The sequence below is a fragment of the Anomaloglossus baeobatrachus genome, chromosome 5 (assembly GCF_048569485.1).
Source record: "Anomaloglossus baeobatrachus isolate aAnoBae1 chromosome 5, aAnoBae1.hap1, whole genome shotgun sequence".
Classification (NCBI taxonomy): domain Eukaryota; kingdom Metazoa; phylum Chordata; class Amphibia; order Anura; family Aromobatidae; genus Anomaloglossus; species Anomaloglossus baeobatrachus.
The window spans coordinates 579,637,694-579,658,676 of NC_134357.1; the positions used below are offsets into that span (position 1 = coordinate 579,637,694).

A 20,983-nucleotide genomic window follows, 5' to 3' on the forward strand; every position below is an offset into this window, starting at 1 on the left:
GCGGCATTAACCCCTTCAGCTCTGAGACTTTCTTGGAGTTTTTCTTTCACTGATTTCTATGAATCGTGAGGTTTTTGTTCCTTTTCCTCTGATAGATACAAACGCCGCAACTATGAGAGGCCGGAAGTGAGGAAACCCGTCTGCCCTCAGTCCCCGGCCCCTTTCTGCACTCAATCCGCGGCCACTTTCTGCCCTCGGTCCTCGGACCCTTTCTGCCCTCATTCCTCTGCCCCTTTCTGCCCTCGGTCCATGGCCCCTTTCTGCCCTCAGTCCTCGGCCCCTTTCCGCCCTCGGTCCTCAGCCCCTTTCCGCCCTCGGTCCTCGGCCCCTTTCCGCCCTCGGTCCTCGACCCCATTCCGCCCTCGTTCCTCGGCCCCTTTCCGCCCTCGTTCCTCGGCCCCTTTCCACCCTCGGTCCCTTTCCACCCTCGGTCCTTGGCCCCTTTCTGCCCTCGGTCTTCGGCCCCTTTCCACCCTCGGTTCTCGGCCCCTATCCGCCCTAGGTCCTCGGCCCCTATCCGCCCTTGGTCCTCGGCCCCTTTCCGCCCTTGGTCCTCGGCCCCTTTCTGCCCTCGTTCCTCGGCCCCTTTCTGCCCTCGTTCCTCGGACCCTTTCCGCCCTCGTTCCTCGGCCCCTTCCGCCCTCGTTCCTCGGCCCCTTTCCGTCCTCGGCCCCTTTCCGCCCTAGGTCCTCGGCCCCTATCCTCCCTCAGTCCTCGGCCCCTTTCCGCCCTCGGTCCTTGGACCCTTTCTGCCCTCGGTCCTCAGCCCCTTTCCGCCCTCGGTCCTCGGCCACTTTCTGCCCTCGGTCCTCGGCTCCTTTCTGCCCTCGGTCCTCGGCCCCTTTCTGCCCTCGGTCCTCGACCCCTTTCTGCCCTCAGTCCTCGGCCCCTTTCCGCCCTCGTTCCTCGGCCCCTTTCCGCCCTCGTTCCTCGGCCCCTTTCCGCCCTCGTATCTCGGCCCCTTTCCGCCCTCGTTCCTCGGCCTCTTCCGCCCTCGTTCCTCGGCCCCTTTCCGCCCTCGGTCCTCGCCCCTTTCTGCCCTCGGTCCTCGGCCCCTTTCTGCCCCCCACAGTATAATGTTCCCCCAGAATGCTCTCATTATATGTTTCCGCTTATTATCTCCAGTAATTGTGTTATTACAGCAGATTCTTCATGATGTTACATCGTCATCTTCTCCCCATTCAGGACCCTACAATATCGGATCCTCTCAGTGGAGATCTTCTATATAAGAGAATTCTCCTGATTTCCCCGTGAAGGATGGATATGGACAGGGACAAGATGGCGGAGAGGATATTAAACCTCACCCTAGAGATCCTCTTCCGGCTTACTGGAGAGGTGAGAGATTCTGATGACGTCACATTACATCATTCTTATCTATGGGAATAACAGATGGACAGAACTGGAGAGGTGAGGACTCTGGAAATGTCTGGAGTGAGATTTATTACTGTGTCTCTCCATAACCAGGATTACATATTAGTGAAGACCTCTAGTGAGCGCTGTCAGGCCCCCATGTCTGAGGGATGGAGAAGACCCCTGAGCCCAATCACGGGGCCTCCACCTCACCCCCGATACATGAGGACATCAATGACCAGAAGATCCTAGAACTCCCCTACAAGATGATTGAGCTGCTGACTGGAGAGGTGACACTGCTGGGAATGCTGGGACATTATACAGTAACGCTATTAAGGGATCGGGGGTGACGGTATCATTGTATGTGTCAGGTTCCTATAAGGTGTCAGGACGTCACCGTCTATTTCTCTATGGAGGAGTGGGAGTATTTAGAAGGACACAAAGATCTGTACAAGGACGTCATGATGGAAGCTCCCCAGCCCCTCACATCACCAGGTAATAGACAGGACTAAATACACACGGCCTATAATTATCTGTATGTAAGGAATGAATTCAGTCCCTGTATGTGTCTCCTCCAGTTCTATCCAGTAAGAGGACAACACCAGAGAGATGTCCCCGTCCTCTTCTCCCACAGGACTGTAACCAAGAAGATCCCGATGTTCCTCAGGATCATCAGGTAGATGGAGAAAAGGGGCCATGAAATCTCCCTATGATGTGTAGACGGCTGTGAAGGTCTTGTGCTCAGTCTTGTTTTATCCTCCAGTATTATATGTGTTATACTTGTGTAATGAGAGCGGTGGAGATGGCAGGATTAGAGCTGATCATAGATGGGACTTCTCCATCTGTCTGTGACTTTTACAATATTTGTTTCAGGGTGAAGATCTGCCCCATATTAATACTACAGAGACATATGTGAGGGGTGATGAGCGGAGTAAAGAGGAGATTCCTACAGATAACCGCCCAGGTGAGTAGTGACCACTAAATGCAGAGAAGTCACAGATTCTTCTCAGTCCCCGGCTGTGGCTGATTTATTGGTGGTGTAGTTCGGCCATATCACAATCAAGTGGTCCCCATTCCACCTCTAAACCAATGCATTGAATCTGTCCCCATTACTTTGGGCATTGGAGGTCCTTCTGTTGGAGTTAGATGATTCGCCCAGATCTGTAAACTAAAAACCTAAACGACAGTGTACGTAGAATGTGCGGACAAGTTAGAAAATCACTTATAGAATGATATTATGATGGGCTGTAGGAGATATCGGAGGGTGATGATGCTGTTTCCTTCCTAGAATCCTGGCATTGTATAAGATTAATCTTCCTTCTCTGTATTTTGTGCGCTGAATGTGATAATTTGGTCCCTACAACACCAGGTCCAGTCTTTTTGATCAAACTTTGCTTTTATGATGGCCAACATTAAATGTCCAGTGAGATCCAAGGGTGAATTTCTCTACAATAGTTTCCCTTTATTTTGACTTTTCAATTTTCTTTAAAACTGACTAACTTCAACAGAATTGCAATAAACTGCAAAAAAAAGACCATTCCCCGTCTGCCGTGATCTATCCCTCAGCTGTGCGTGGCTGATGGCTCTAATATACAGATAAGAGCCACCGAGCTGCATCCTCTAATCACCCAGAGATGTGTCACCGCTCGTTACTAATTATTTTACTGATGAAGACTGATGAGTTTGATCATTTCAGTAGATTTGTTGTTGTCTATACTCACACTTATTCACTACAGTAGTTAGCACCCAAAATACTCTGATTTCACCACTTACCGCACCCAGTTTTTCTGTTCCTAACGAGGTAATAACTTTGGAGGCTTCTTCTGATCCAATGATTCTGAGATATTTTTTCTGAGACACATTGTACTTTATGTTTCTGGGAATTTTAGGTTGTAATTTTCAAACTTTAAAGTTTTATTTTCTTAAAACAGAAACCACACAAGATAGATGATAAATAACATTTACCTTATTTCTTCTTTACGGCGGCAGCATTTTTCAATTACTCCATTTAATTTTTCCAACATCCTTTTATTTTTTTTTAAATGCTAGAAGGCTTCAAAGTTTAGAATCAAGTGTTTATATGTTCAATTAAATCTTTCCAGGATGTTCCTCATGACAGCATCATAGGAGGATTCTCCTCATATCCTCTATACAGACAGAAAACACACGAGAGGTTAAAAGCCCCTACCACCCTCACCCTCCCAGTATTTTTCCTGTCTCTATAACAGGAGAGACGCAGGAGGTAGTGCAGCAGCGTGAGGCACCTACGTGGAGACGGACTCTGGAGGATCGGGGGGTTCACCTCTCTCCTTCCTCCTGTCAAATGGTCCGAGGCCTACACCTCTACCAGGGAAGTCCGTAACCCTGCCCCAGTAGACTGAGACAATGCTCCTGGCGCCAGCCGCCTCCTTCGCATGAAGGCTGTTGGCGTCCTGCCATGATGGCCGCGACTGTGCTTCCGGTCATGTGCAGTGCGTGCCTTTCACTCCAGAACGCACTTCGGGTGCTGTCATGATGGACTCCTAGATATACAATTACCAGTAGGTAAAAACAAAAAAGTGAGCCGGAGTATGAATGGTATACATGGAGCTTGTGAGCTCATGTTCACACTGGCCATAAGACAAAGAGAAACCAAGGGAAAAATTGTGAAAACATACCCTACTGTAACTAAATAAAAGCATCGTGCATAAAGGTTTAATATTAGAGAGTGTAGGTACTGTCCCAACTGGGTACACCTTGTCGTTGGTGAGATAGCTTTATGCTTTTTTTTTTTTTAATCAAAAACAGTGTTTACTAAGTACCCTATGTTTATATGCACTATGCTTTTGTTTAGTTACAGCAGGGTATATTTTCACAATTTTCCCCTTGGTTTCTCTTTTTAATTACCAGTAGGTGTAATTCCTGTTTTTGGATAACAATTCACTTTTAAAATTACTTTCAGGAGCCTAGATTTTAGAAAATTGTTCTCTTCATAGTATCAAATACCACATTCAGGAAGAATAGTCAGGTAGCCGGGTCAGAACCAGAAGGCAGAGAAAATAGAAAATCAACAAATATGAGTACACCCTAAGTGAAATAGCCAAATTGTGCTTAAAATGCAAAATTATCTGTGGTCACCATTAGTTTCTAGCACTGCCTTAATTCTCTTGGGCATGGAGTTCACAACAACGTCACAGGAGCTGCTGGATCCTCTTCCATCCTCCATAATGACATCACAGAGCTGGTGGATATTAGGGACCTTCTGCTCCTCCACCTTCCATTTGAGGAGGCCCCACAGATGCTCAATAGGGTTTAGATCTGTAGATATGCTTGACCAGTCCAGCACCTTTTACCCTCAGTTTGTTTAGCAATGCAGTGGTTGTCTTGGAGGTGTGTTTGGAGTCGTCATCATGTTGCAATACTCTGTTTTTCCATTGACAGATGATGGAACTGAGAGGGGGCTTATTTTTGTGGGAGAGGTAGAAGTTTATTTTGGTATCATATTCACCTACATAACATTTTTAGTGGTGTTTTATTCCAGTATTTGGGAGGCAGAATGAACAAACTGTTGAACACTACACCACTGGTTCATGCCATGAGGACTTCTATTAGACTGTGATAAGGATAAGAAGCTGCACACTAACCACTATCAAAATATAAACATGAAAAATGGTAAAGCATTACTGCTATAGGGATACTATGAACAATGAAAAATACATTTAGCTATCTGGAAAAAATGAAATACATGAAAAATGGTATTGCAAAACTGCTACGAATATTTGAAAGTATTAGAGATGTTTAGCAAATGTAGTGATCAATGCAAATGAGCCCGAAAACCAACGACAAGGTAATCTCTAATTTTTCGGGAACCTATCCTTAGTGCCTCCCTATGTGCTGGTAAAAATCTGCAAGTATGGGCAGATAGGCTCCTGGCTATATAGGATCATAAATAGAGTCTGGTAATAGGGTGGGGTTCTGGGTTCTCAGTCAGAAGAAACTGCATGCTATTCAGAAAAAAGACTGACTGGAACACCTATATGTGTGAATTAGGTGCTAGCCTAAAAATATATGACCATAATAAAGATAATAAGCTGCACACTAATTTTAGGCTAGCACCTAATTCACACATATAGGTGTTCCAGTCAGTCTCTTTTCTGAGTAGTATGCAGTTTCTTCTGACTGAGAACCCAGAACCCCGCCCTATTACCAGACTCTATTTATGATCCTATATAGCCAGGAGCCTGTCTGCCCATACTTGCAGATTTTTAACAGCACATAGAGAGGGACTAAGGTTAGGTTCCCGAAAAATTAGAGATTACTTTGTTGTTGGTTTCGGGCTCATTTGCATTGATCAAGATATTTGCTAAACATCTCTATTACTTTCAAATATTCATAGCAGTTTTGCAATACCATTTTTCATGTATTTCATTTTTCCAGATAGCTAAATGTATTTTTCATTGTTCATAGTATCCTTATAGCAGTAATGCTTTACCATGTTTCATGTTTATATTTTGATAGTGGTTAGTATGCAGCTTATTATCCTTATTATAGTCATTTATGTGTAGGCTACCACCTAATTCACACATATAGGCATTCCAGTCAGTCTTTTTTCTGAATTCTATTAGACTGTGAACTGTCATTGTCTTAGTGAATAATTCTATTTTACTACATAACGTGCTGTTTCTATGGACATTTTAAGTAGAAATGTTTAAAAATATTAATTTCTAGCATATTTTATGAAAAAAAATAACAGGTTTTATTCTTAGCAGATGACTGTACCACGAGACCAGTGGGACAACTGACATCTTCAATTTATAAATCAGATGACCTTGAGATCACACAGGATTCAACTAAAGTGAATGCCATTATTCCAGATATCCCATCTTTCTTTCACAGCAAAGATCTCTCATCTGATCCTATGAAACGGGTCCTCTCTTCTGAATCATTACAGACTACTAAAATAAATAAAAGTCCCAAAAAAGGCATTCGAAAACTAACTGATCATAAAGGAAATAAGCCAATTTCACAATTAAAAAATGGAAATAGTTTTCCTCTTGAAACGCCATTTGTTAATCATCCAAAAATTCACAGAGAGGAGAAGAAATTTTCTTGTTTCGAATGTAAGAAATATTTTTATTACAAATCAAACCTTGTAAAACATCAGATAACTCACACAGGGGAGAAGCCATATTCATGTTCAGAATGTGAAAAATGTTTTAACCAGAAATCAAGTCTTGTTACACATCTAAGTACTCATACAGGGGAGAAGCCATTTTCATGTTCAGAATGTGGGAAATATTTTAATACCAAATCAAGTCTTAATAGACATCACACAACTCACACAGGTGAGAAGCCTTTTTTATGTTCAGAATGTGGAAAATGTTTTAACCGGAAATCAAATCTTGTTACACATCTAAGAACTCATACGGGGGAGAAGCCTTTTTCATGTTCAGAATGTGGGAGATGTTTTAACCACAAATCAGATCTTACTAGACATCAGCTAACTCACACATGTTAGAAGCCTTTTTCATGTTCAGAATGCGGGAAAAGTTTTAGTCAGAAATTAAGTCTTGTTAACCATGAGATAATTCATACTGGGAAGAAGTCATATTCATGTTCAGAATGTGAAAAATGTTTTAACCAGAAATCAAGTCTTGTTAAACATCATAGTACTCATACAGGGGAGAAGTCATTTTCATGTTCAGAATGTGGGAAATATTTTAACTCCAAATCAAATCTTAATAGACATCAGAGAACTCACACAGGGGAAAAGACGTTTTCATGTGTAGAATGTGGAAAATGTTTTGCACGTACATCAACTCTTCTTTATCACCAGAGCAGTCACAGACAGTAGAAGCATTTTTCATGTTCAAAATATGGGAAATGTTTTCCTCAGAAATTGCTTCTTATTACACACCAAATAACTCACACAGGCAGAAGCCTTTTTCATGTTCAGAATATTTTAAACACAAATGGAACGTTTTAAACATCAAAAATCCCACACAGGGAGAAGCCATTATCATGCGTAGAATGTGAAAAATGAATACCAGGAAAATCATATTTTGTTGACATCAATAATAATTCACACCAGGAGAAATTATATATTTTATTGACAGATTGGACAAAAATCACATAATAGACAGTCGTAAAATGAAAAACGTAAATTACTTTAGAACTTACCATATTTTTTGGACTATAAGACGCACTTCTAACAAAAAAAACAACTTTCTGATAAGTGAGTGTCTCTTATAGTCTGGAGGCAGCTTCCTGTTATAGAGAATGCTGAGACAGTGTCTTTCCCAATCACAGAGAGAACTGCTCTCTCCTCGTGCCCCACACTGATCAATGTGATCGGTGCAGAGCAGGAGAGGAAGTTGTTGGCACCTGCACAGAGGCTGCTCATCCTGAGTGGGAACCTTCCACCCCACGAGTTCCAGGACTTTTCAGGTCATCGGCTCAATCACCCTGTAAGGGACTGTAAAATGGGGTGATGTGTACACAGTGTCTTTGTATATAAATTTATATACAGTGAAGATCACAATTTCCTAAATGTTGCGTTCATTGTGTCATCCTATGTGATTATATCCTAACATGAGTAAACTGGCAGGATTTTAAGCTTATTTCATAAATTGAATTTTTTCAAAAGCACATAATAAAAATGTAAATGAGATAAATGTAAAAGAACACTGAGCAAAATTAGAGAACACTTTCAGATACCTGCAAGTTATTGGTGAATCTGGCACCTGGTGCTAAATTCCTTAATTATCTGACAAACCCTACGTAACTGGCAGCCTAACTTTACAGTTTGCACTGACTTTGCAAAAATGATATGCCGTTCCAAAGTGACTGAAACACGCCGGAAGCAGGTTATCCAGATGAAGTCCAAAGGGTTGACCCTAAAGCCCTAGCAAGAGAAGTTGCTTGTTCCAAGTCTGTGATTTCGAGAATATTGCATCTTTACAGCATCACAAACTCTTTCAATTCCCCAAAGAAGACTGGTCGCCCTCGCAAGAGAGGACAGGATAATGTGGAGAATCTCCATCGGTAATTGTTTCAGTACTGCAGCTGGATTTGCTCGCCATTTCCGCCCTGAACAGGGTAAGGATCTGTCTCGTCATACAGTGTCACGATGTTTAAGAGAATTTGGACTAAAAGCCCACTCTGTAGTGACCAAACCTCTCATTAGCAGAAAGAATCAAAATGCTGGACTCGCCTTTGGTGAGGAGCATGTTGTGTGGACAGAGAAGAAGTGGTCCATAGATAGCGATGAAAGCAAATTTAATTTATTTGGGTCTGATGGGAAACATTATGTTCGTCAATGAACTGGGGAAAGACTAAACCCAAAGTGTGTTAAGAAGTCAGTGAATGGTGGTGGAGGATGTGTCATGGTTTGGGGAATATTTTCTGCAGCAGGATTTGGACCTCTCATACAGCTAGATGGCAGAGTGAATGCAAGTGTGTATCAGAACCTTCTTCAACAACACGTAGTTCCTTCCTTGCGTTCATCAATCAACCAGCCAGCAATTTTCATGCAGGACAATGTCTCCTGTGAAACAACAAAATGGGTAAAGCAGTTCCTTGAAACAAGACATTGAAACAATGAAATGGCCGCCCAGTGTCCTGATCTAAACCCAATAGAAAACCTCTGGAACATCCTTGGTGACAAAGTTATTACATTGTTTCTGAAAAAAGCAAGTGATCAGACATTGTTCTATAATTTTGATCTCCATTGTATTTAGCAGAACTGTATGTAAATGTGCTTATATAGCAGAGCTGAGCGTGCATATACTGTCCATGCAGCAGTGTTGTGTGTAAATAAATTTACAACTTTTATTTTCTATATATAATGAAATATAAATTGCTTTTGTTTTTTAACCCCTTTACGTCCAAGGGCGTACAGGTACGTCTTTGGTCGCTTATCTCCGGTTACTGCGGGCTCTGGTGGTGAGCTCGAGGAAATCTCTGCACATGTCTACTGATCTGATCAGCAGACATGTGTGGCTATCAGGCTCAGGTGCATCGGAGATCCACCCGCACCTGTTAACCCTTTAGATCGCGCTGTAAAACAGTGACAGCACGACTTAAATGGCCGCGGTGGGGATTGTGCCGTTTCCCACCACCATGGGCTGTCCCGTGACACGATCATGGTGCGCCAATGTGTTTCCATGGTAGAGCGGGGTCAGCTGATGACCCCTGACACTGCCATGGTGAACTTCCTGGGAGAGCCGACAGATCACCAATACTCACATGAAAGCAGCATTTCTGAAATGCTTAGGAAATCGGACTGTGCAGTGATAACGTCCCCTAGGGGACTAGTAAAATAAATAACAAATGTTAAAAAAAGTATTAAAAAAATATGAAAAAAATAAAAAACCTGTAAAAATTCAAATTACCCTCCTTTCGCCCCCCTGAAAATAAAACAGTTAAAAAAATACACATTTGGTATCAAGAAAAAAGAGAACAAAAGTTTCTATAGTGCAAAAATTGTACAACAAAAATTTATTATAAAGAAGGTGAACATCCATTTAGTCTAAAAACATATTAAAACACCAGGACCATGCCCCGAGATAGACACCACTTAGGGATTAATGAAACTAATTACATGTTATGAGGGTACAGATGGCACAATCATCACAATATCAGAATATAGTATCTCCATAGTGGAGTATAACTACGGACAACATGAAGTCAGATCCCCTCAAAAAATCTAAAGCATACCGAGATGTAATACTGGAGTAGGGCATGCAAAAGTGGCAGTGGTAAAGTTGAATTCGGTAACAGGTCACTGGAAATGGAACCTCAAAACGCCCAACGCACGTTTCGATACATCTGTTTTCAGTCTTCATCGGGGAGAGGTGTGTTATGATCCGGAACCATGGAAGACCACCATAAATCATTGGTAAAAGGTGACAAGAGCATTGGCAACTAATCTGGCTGCCATCCCCTTACTAACCATCACAACTAGAAGTAGCCGAGGGGTGAACTAACATCCTGTGCACTGCAAACCCAGCCGGAGAACTAGCTATCCTAAAGGAAGGAAAGATGAATAACTCTCTACCTCAGAAAATAGATAAAGAATAGCAAGCCCCCCACAGTCAAAGACTGCGGTGATATAGGAAAACACAATACACAGATAGATGATAGGATTAGCAAAGGTGAGGCCCCCACTGACTAAAATAGGAAAGGACAGGAAAGGGGCTGATGGTGGCCAGAGAAAAACCCTTCAAAATTCCAAATTCCTGATAGTATAAAAAGGCCCTCAGATCGCACCATCTGCACTCCGTCCTATACCAGGCACTCTTGTCATACCAATGAACAGAAAACAGGAATCATTACAAATTCAAAAAGCCACAAACACATGGACTAATAGGAGCAATACTCCAAACATAACTGCAGGGAGTTTCCCAGCTAAGCAATGGAGAGGGAAGATCCCTGCATGCAAATAAACTGAAAACAACCACAGCAAATGACAAACTCAGATAAGAGTAAAAGAACCAAACAACAAACAAAGAGCAAAGCACTTATCTGGGGTAGATGTGGTATGGAGCAGGATGAAGCAGGCTGGTGAACAAAGAACAACTGACATCTGGCATAGCCTGCTATCAGACCAGGATTTAAATAAGCAGAGAATTAGCAATGGAAACGCCCCTTGCTCAACACACCTGGTCTCTGTCCAAACCATTCCTGGCCACAAGAGGGAGCCTCCCAGCAGCTAAAGCATAACTGACATTCACAACAGAGGCGCCTCTAATCCCTAAGTGGTGTCTATCTCGAGTCATGGTCCTGGTGTTTCAATATGTTTTTAGACTAAATGGATGCTTACCTTCTTTATAATAAAATTTTTTGCACAATTTTTGCACTATAAAACTCTTGTTCTCTTTTCTCTTAATACCATGGTTTTGAGTTTGTGCTGTATGTGGGGATTTGGCAGAATCCATACCCACATCCAAATTTGTATGGTGTTACGGAGTTTTTTCCTCACATATTTGGTATTGCTGCGTTCAGAAATGCCTGATCATAACTCGATAATTCCATATGAGCGGGTGGTATGCTTTAATAGAGGACATCCGGAAAAATTCAGGAATATTTGGGATATGTGGAACTCCTCCCCCGGCACACTCGAAGAAGCCTCAGGTTGATTACTGTTACAATAATAGATTCATACTCAGTATTGGATAATGAAGCGCATTCCAGTGGCATATCTAGGCGGTATAGAATAGGAATAGTTATTGTTACTAATTTTCGTTTTCTTTAGGTTTAGAGACTACAGATTACATTGATTAAAATTGACTATATGCTATATATATATCAGTATGTACTGGCAGGATCAGTGTTGTAGCATGCAGTTGACAAGGTCGACAGAGGTGCAGATAGTGCTATGAAAATCTTATTACCTTATCCGTTAATGTTACTATTTGTTCATGCTATTGACAGATATTCCTGGAAAGTACTTGAGTAATGCTATGTGTGATTTATTCTGTACCACATGTTTTTGGAATTAATAAAACGAAGTTAAAAAAAGAAATGCCTGATCAATCAAACTATAAAATCAGTTAATCTGATCGGTACACGGCGTGGCAAGAAAAAATATTCCAAACGCCAAAAATTGTGGTTTTCTTTATTTCCACAAACAGGCGATCAAAACATAGCACGTGCACAAAAATTAGATAATTAAAAACGCCAACTCAAGACGCAAAAAAAGCCATCACAGCCCCAGATTCCAAAAAATGAGAACGCTACGGGGCTCGGAAAATGGCGACAAAAGCGAAACTTCTGAATTTTTTTTAACCCCTTAGATAAAACTAAGGCTATGTGTACATGTAGCAGAATGTTTTCTGGACAAAGAGCATGTTTTGCAGAAAAGCTGCTGAATAAAGCCCGTTTTATGCTTGTTTGCATGCTTTTTCTATTCTTTTTTAATCTATTGAGATAGGGAAATCGCAGGAAGAAAATCAGAAAGATTTGACATGCTGCCTCGTTATTCTGCAACTAAATCTGCAAGTAAAAACGCCCCGTGTGCACAGCACTTCAGGAGTCTCATAGATTTTGCTGGGAAGCTTATATTCTTGTAGTATTGATTAAAATCTGCAAGAAAAAAGCAACGTGTGCACAGAGCCCAAAGGTATACATGTTTGATATCTACGAACTCGTACCGACCTGAGGCCTCACACAGACACATTAGTTTTATCATATAGTGAACACTGAAAAAAGACCCCAAAACCAATAGTGCAATTGCACTTTTTTGTAATTTCACCGCTCTTGGATTTTTTTTCCCCCATTTTCCAGTACTCTATATGGTAAAAGTAACGATTTCTTACAAACTACAACTCGTCATGTAAAACACAAGCTCTCATATGGCAACATTGACGGAAAAATAAAAAAGTAATGGGTCTAGAAGAAGGGGAGGAAAAAATTTATATAAAAAATGGAAAATCGCCCGGGGGTGAAGGGGTTATTCACTAAAGGTACCGTCACACTAAGCGACGCTCCAGCAATCCCACCAGCAACCTGACCTGGCAGGGATTGCTGGAGCGTCGCTACACAGGTTGCTGGTGAGCTGTCGAACAGGCGGATCTCACCAGTGACCAGCCCCCAGCCAGCAGCGACGCGTGGAAGCGATGCTGCCCTTGGTAACTAAGGTAAATATTGGGTAACCAACCCGATATTTACCTTGGTTACCAGCGCACACCACTTAGCGCTGGCTCACTGCACTCTTAAGGTCCAGTCACACTAAGCAACTTACCAGCGATCCCAACAACGATAGGGATCGCTGGTAAGTTGCTAGGAGGTTGCTGGTGAGATGTCACACTGCGATGCTCCAGCGATCCCACCAGCAACCTGACCTGGCAGGGATCGCTGGAGCGTGGCTACACGAGTTGCTGGTGAGCTCACCAGCAACCAGTGACCAGCCCCCAGCGCCGCGTGGAAGATGCTGCGCTTGGTAACTAAGGTAAATATCGGGTAACCAACCCGATATTTACCTTGGTTACCAGCGCACGGAGCTACACGTGTAGATAGCAGGGAGCAGCGCACACTGAGCGCTGGCTCCCTGCTCTCCTAGTTACAGCACACTAGTTACAGCACACATCGGGTTAATTACCCGATGTGTGCTGCAGCTACATGTGCACAGAGCAGGGCGCAGCGCACACCGCTTAGCGCTGGCTCCCTGCTCTCCTAGTTACAGCACACATCGGGTTAATTACCCGATGTGTCCTGCAGCTACATGTGCACAGAGCAGGAGCCGGCACTGACAGTGAGAGCGGCATAGGCTGGTAACAAAGGTAAATATCGGGTAACCAAGGACAGGGCTTCTTGGTTACCCGATGTTTACATTGGTTACCAGCCTCCGCAGAAGCCGGCTCCTGCTGCCTGCACATTCAGTTGTTGCTGTCACACACAGCGATGTGTGCTGCACAGCGGGACAGCAACAACTAAAAAATGGCCCAGGACATTCAGCAACAACCAGCGACCTCACAGCAGGGGCCAGGTTGTTGCTGGATGTCACACACAGCAACATCGCTAGCAACTTCAGAAAAGTTGTTCGTTAGCAGCGATGTTGCTAGCGATGTTGCTTAGTGTGACGGGGAATTTAGCCAGAGTACACATCGGGTTAATTACCCGATGTGTAGTCTGGCTATGTGTGCAGGGAGCCGGCACTGACAGCGTGAGATCGGCGGAGGCTGGTAACAAAGGTAAATATCGGGTAACCAAGGAAAGGGCTTCTTGGTTACCCGATATGTACATTGGTTACCAGCGTCCGCATAAGCAGGCTCCCTGCTCACTGCACATTCAGTTGTTGCTCTCTCGCTGTCACACACAGCGATCTGTGCTTCACAGCGGGAGAGCAACAACTAAAAAATGGTCCAGGACATTCAGCAACAACCAGCGACCTCACAGCAGGGGCCAGGTTGTTGCTGGATGTCACTCACAGCAACATCGCTAGCAACATCGCTGTTGCGTCACAAAAGTCGTGCCTCAGCAGCGATGTTGCTAGCGATGTTGCTTAGTGTGACGGTACCTTAAGGTAATGGTGACAAAACAGTTCCCATTGTAACTGAAGAGCACGGAGCGAGGACACTAGATAATGATATCAGGCACCAGGAGCGGCTCTAGCAGTTTACAATTCAGTGCTGTATTCAGCATCTTCCTAGATTAATGTCTCAGAGCGTCGGTCACCAGTATTATGTGACCAGCATTGATGGGGTTAATTCTGTCCCATGCTAGCTTCCCTCCCCTTTGTTTAGTGTTGTCCAATAAGATTCTTCCCCCCACCTTTTCCTTCTCCTTATATTCCCTGTGTACGGCTTGTCCGGTCTCTCCTTGCTGTTGCAAGACCCGGAGGCAGCTGTCCCGCTGTGCACCTGGAGAGAGTAATGGCGGACGATCTAACCGCTGCCATCCTGGAGCGCATCAGGAGGGAAGGGGATGCATGGCTGTCATCTCTTGTTGCTAGCCAGCGTCCCGTTCTTCCTGAAAATACAGCTCCTGTCCCTGTGTCCATCCCTGCCAGCAGGCGGTCAGCGCGGCGCGCTCGCCCGCCAGTGCGCTTAAGCCCTGATTCAGCCCCCCAGCGGTGTGCGCAGCGTGCCCGGTCCCCAGGTTCCCTTAGCCCCCCTTTACATCCCCGTCGTTCACGTCGGACAGTTGCGCCCCCTGCAGTATCAGCTCCGCCCACCTGTCAGTTAAGGAGCGCGGTAGCTGCGCCCCCATCCCTCACCCCCAGCTCTGCTTCACTGTTCCAGCGACTGCAGCGTGATGAAGCCCCGCCCACTTACAAGGCCACGCCCATACATCTGTCACGTCGCATGGGAGCTGCCCCCATTTTCAAACCACACATCCCCCCAACCAGTGTTAGCCCCTCCCACTCGCCAGTCACTGAGCGTGGTGGCCGCGCCCCCTTTTTGCCATACTGAGGGAGCGGCGCTGCCATCTTTAAGAAACTCACGTTCTATTAGTGGTAGTAATCCACTCACTGCACAACCCCTCCCTCACCTCCCTGCTCCATTATCAGCAGCTATAATGGGAGGACAATCTAGTTCAGGGGTCAGGAACCTTTTTGGCTAAGAGCCGTAAACGCCACATATTTTGAAATATAATTCCGCGAGAGCCGTACAATATGTTTAAAGGGCCATTGACAGATCAATCGCTCCAATGTTCACTTAGTACAGCAAGGAATGCTCCTCCCTGCTGTATAAAGCCACAACTGGACTGAAACAATGGTAATTAGCAGTAAAAAAATCAAATAAATAACTTACATTGTGAACTTGCGATGCATGACATCAGTCCAGCAGTCTGGCTTCTTCTTTTTCCTGCGCATGACTGGAAGCTGGCATTCTTCCCACCTGATGTTGAGAGAATGCCAGCTTTGAGGCATTCGCAGAAGAAAGAAGCTGGAATATTGGACATGTCACACAACGCATTGTCAGTTATGTCAATTATCTATTTTATTATTTTACAGCGAATTATTGTTTAGGTCCAGCGGTGGCTTAGTGCAGCAGAGAGGAACACTCCTTTGTGTACTAAGTGACCGCTGGAGCAATTGTATCTGTCAGTGGCCCAGACACCCTGCTTCCCATACAGCCTGCACCCCCCATATCACACACACACACTGCTCCCCATACAGCCTGCACCCCCCATATCCCACACACACACACTGCTCCCCATACAGCCTGCACCCCCCATATCACACACACACACTGCTCCCCATACAGCCTGCACCCCCCATATCCCACACACACACACACTGCTTCCCATACAGCCTGCACCCCCCATATCACACACACACACTGCTCCCCATACAGCCTGCACCCCCCATATCACACACACACACACTGCTTCCCATACAGCCTGCACCCCCCAGATCTCACACACTACACCCCCATATGTCACATACCCTGCTTCCTATACAGCCTGCACCCCCCCCCATATCACACACACACACTGCTCCCCATACAGCCTGCACCCCCATATCACACACACACACTGCTCCCCATACAGCCTGCACCCCCCAGATCTCACACACACACTGCTCCCCATACAGCCTGCACCCCCATATCACACACACACACTGCTCCCCATACAGCCTGCACCCCCCATATCACACACACACACACTGCTCCCCATACAGCCTGCACCCCCCATATCACACACACACACTGCTCCCCATACAGCCTGCACCCCCCATATAACACACACTGCTCCCCATACAGCCTGCACCCCCCATATCACACACACACACTGCTCCCCATACAGCCTGCACCCCCCATATCACACACACACACTGCTCCCCATACAGCCTGCACCCCCATATCACACACACTACACCCCCATATCTCACACACCCTGCTTCCCATACAGCCTACACCCCCCATATCACACACACACACACACACACACTGCTCCCCATACGGCCTGCACCCCCCATATCCCACACACACACTGCTTCCCATATAGCCTGCACCCCCCAGATCTCACACACTATACCCCCATATGTCACATACCCTGCTTCCCATACAGCCTGCACCCCCCATATCACACACAATACACCCCCATATCTCACACACCCTGCTCACATATCTCACCCTGCCTGTACCCCAACTTACCCCTCTCAAACACTCTGCACCCCTTCACATGCTTCTGTCAGTCTGCAGCCCTCATATGCCCCTCACCCTGCAGCCCCCTTCCCCCTCATGTCCCCTCTTTTCTTATTACCAGTCATCATGTGTCCAAATCTCCGTCAGGATTCAGTATCTTGCTTTCTGCCGGCCTCCTGTGTCTCCTCCCACACAGTCACATGGGCGTGACATCATCGCAGGTCCTGCAGGATGGAGATTCCGTCTGCTGTGCAGGTCAGGACTAGCACTCCTGCAGCGACAGACATGGCTGGTGGCCTCTCCAGGTCAGGGGCCCCTCTACTGACACTGGGCTCCCCTGACTCACAGTTCGGCCACTACACAGCGGCACTACACATAGACGCAGAGCGGCTGCCGGGCCCCTATGTGTACTAGTGCCGCTGCGTAGTGGCCGGCCTGTGAGTCAGGGGAGCCCAGTGTCAGTAGAGGGGCGGCTCACTCGTTCCCCCGCTGATCCGGTCTCCTCGGCGCATCGTCCATTGCTGTCGCTCGCTGACCTCTCAGCAGGCGCGCAGTGATGACGTCACCGCGCTCGCTGCAGAGCTGTCAGAAGAACGCCGACAGTCACAGCGGGGAGAATGATAAGAGAGGGAGCGCGCCGCTCACTCTCTCATCATTGCTCTCAATTGTGCTGGCGCCGGCCCTGATCCTTCCCATAGACAGGTAGGAGCCCTGTCTGCGAGCCAGATACGACCATCAAAAGAGCCATATCTGGCTCGCGAGCCATAGGTTCCCGACCCCTGATCTAGTTCCAGTGGATCCTCAAGCGAGGTCTCTGCTTCCCAGCCTCAGCCAGTTGCTGAGGCTGTTACTGTAAATGCCCCTGTTGAAAATGCATCCATTGTGCCTGCCCCCACTGTCATTAACCCCCCTCCTCCCCTGCCTGTCTGCTTAGATACAGCTTCATTATCCTTACTCACTCACCCCCCTTTATTAACCCCCTGTCTGCCAGCGCTGCCTCCTACTGGCACGGCTGCTCCTGTGGCGCCCCTGACCTGGTCAGGCACCACTGAGTACTGCACCCATGCTGGGGACAGTACAATACAGGTAATCCAGAAGGCTGACTGGGGTGTGGTACACAGGCGCATAGTGATCAGGTCTCACACATGTACCCATGAGAGGACCCCTGGGGGTCCCAGGAGGGGGCAAAGCCTATACCTCCACTGGAATAGTGGCAGGGGGTCAAAAGCCTCCATCTCCTCTCAAGGGGTGTGGTGGAGAGTCTGGTTGCTAGGTGGCGTAGGCAAGAACAGGAGAGGAGGAGCAGTGAGTCAGTTAGAGGAGAACTCCAGAGGGCTCAGTGAGGAGCAGACCTGTGGGGTTGATGCTGTCTAACAGCGCCCGCGCAGTGGCTACTGACGGGGGAGAACGGTCAACTAGGAGTGCTACCTGAAAGCCAGCTTCAGCTAGAGAGAAAGCACGGAGTGGGAAGTAAGGAGACTGCTAGAGAGCACCAGGCCCAACCGGGCGGCAGATCCCGAAGCGAAGATAGATCCAGCTTTCTTCTGCTAAACCTGCCGGTGTGGGGCTCTCAAAGCCCACACCACAACACCACAAAAGCCGCAGCCACGTAACCGCAGTGAGGGCCCATAGGTCACAGGAGGCAAGCAGCTGGAGTGGCCTGGTCCGGGGAACAAGCAAACGGCAAACAAAAGGGGGAGAGAGGCTGCAGCATCTTCCCTGGGTGACCCCCATAGGGACTCAAAGTCGGGGTCACCCCAAACCTCCAAGGGCTAAGGAAGGCGAGTCAGTAGTCACCCTCATAAAGTCAGCCTGAAGGATACCCGGTTCCCATCTGGTTCATCCCAGCTACGCCCGGGCTACTCACCCTGCCATCAAATGTGAGTAAAGCCCTTGAAAGACAGTTCTGCCTGTGTGAGTCATTCTGCGACTTGTGGTACTACAAACCTACACAGGGCCCTGGGGCTTGCCTCACTCTCAGGAGGCTACTACATCCGACTGCACCCACCATCAGCCCCAGGCGTCCCCTAACCGGCAGTGGCGGTCCCCACTGACCGCAATACTGAGAGTGGCGTCACGATCAAAACCGAAGATTCCCTACCTGTGACCAGAACCAGCTACGTGGAGTCCCTGAAGGTATGCACCGACACAACACCTGTGGGGCTTCACATCTGGCGTCACGAACAGGATAAGGACTAGACCTGTTCAGACAGGTGACCATGTGCCTGGGCGGTCCGCTTGAAAAATTGGAAGCGCCGCCATATTGCCACCATGAAAAGCGCGCTGAAAAACAACAGCAGCCCGCGCTGGGAGAAGTTACCGCCCACGAAGAGGTGTGGCTACCCAGAGATCCCCTGCAGAGTTCTGACCTCGCTTGTGAAGAGAGCGGAAGCGTCCAGAGACGTCGGGACAGAAAGGGAGCCAGAAGCCTGCTGCTGGGAGAGGAGCTGCTGAAAGAGGCAGAGCGGAAACTGAACAGCTTGCTACTAGAGGCAACGGCGAGTCCACTGCTGGGAAATCGTGCAGAAGACGGCGCAGAAGAAATGGCGTCTGACCGCAGAAACCCAGAACCGGGCTCCGCTGCCTGGTGGTATCGGGAGCTGGCCCAGTTCTGCGACCGACTGGAGACCCGGGTCGTGGAGCAGATCCGAGAAGAACGCATGGAACTTCTGGAGATGGCTGCCGCGGTTCAGGCCTATGAGAGGGGAACCGCACGACGAGTGCCAGACCGGACGGCGACGACTCAGACCCCGATGCTGCCACCGATGGGTGAGTCCAGTATTACCCCTGCCGGCCCGGATGCCCCGACCCCTGCTGCCACGCCCGCGGTCCCTGAAGAGGCGCCCGGCGCGGCGACGCTGAGCCAGGCCGCAGCCACGCCAGGTGCGGCCCGCCAAGCCCAGGCCGCCGCAGCGATGCCCTGCTCGGCCCGCCAAGCCCCGGCCGCCGCAGCGATGCCCTGCGCGGCCCGCCAAGCCCCGGCCGCCGCAGCGATGCCCTGCTCGGCCCGCCAAGACCCGGCCGCCGCAGCGATGCCCTGCTCGGCCCGTCAAGCCCTGGCCGCCGCAGCGATGCCCTGCTCGGCCCGCCAAGCCCCGGCCGCCGCAGCGATGCCCTGCTCGGCCCACCAAGACCCGGTCCCTGCAGCGACGCCCAGCCCAGCCTGCACAGATCCCATCGCGACAGCGACGCCGATCCAGGCCGCCGCCAAACAGGGCGCGGCCCGCCAAGACCAGGCCGCCGCCATACAGGGCGCGGCCCGCCAAGAGATTGCATCACCACTTACCCCGGCCTGCAAGGCCAGAGCAGACACCGCTCCCCAGTCCAAAGAGGTCCCTGCTAGGAAGTCCCTGATAGGAGAGGACCCCGAATACTGGAAGCTGAAGGCTGACCTAGAGGCCCAGTTCCCACAAGAGATGGTGGATCGGTATCTGCTCCCTCCGCATACCCCCAAGGAGATTCAGGCAACCCCTGCAGCCGCGCCAGAGAGTCCACCGCCCAGACCAGCTGAGGACCACTCATCTCCAGCGCTACCACAACCAGAGTGCTCAGAAGCACTAAGGGGGAGAGGAGGCCAGGAAGCTGAGGAGCTGACTCCGGAGCCACCGGCAGTGGAGCAATACTCAGAGCCGGAGATGTTACCCTATTCCCGTTGGGATGAGGAGGACTTGACACCGTCTGCTGACGAAGATCAGCCCAGAAACCTCACCTGGGGCCCTGCAGGCATTGAAGTAACAGCCCGGCAAAACCCAGCCCGCAAGACAAGGCGTCGCAACAGAACAACGCTGTCCCCTGCACCGCCATCCCCAGAGCAGAGAGAAGTCACAGCCAGAGACCTACAGGAGAAAAGGTTCCTGAGAAGAGCCAAAGCCCAGGTCAGAGGACCCCTTTGCAGAGGAGTAGTGGAGGATTTCAATTTGAGAAGTGGATATGGATTCATTGTAGCCCCTGGTATCAAAGAAGGGATATTTGTCAACAGAAGAGATAAAGAAACAGATGAAGATCAAGAAAGAAAAGACAAGGAGCCTACAGATGAAACTACCTCAGACGACGACAAAGAG

The 20,983-nt window shown here is 47.8% G+C and overlaps 1 pseudogene; it reads left to right on the forward strand.

Moving 5' to 3' along the window:
* Positions 1–1,239: 1,239 nt before the first annotated feature.
* LOC142312450 (uncharacterized) lies at positions 1,240–9,786 on the forward strand (annotated as a pseudogene).
* The last annotated feature ends 11,197 nt before the right edge of the window (positions 9,787–20,983 follow it).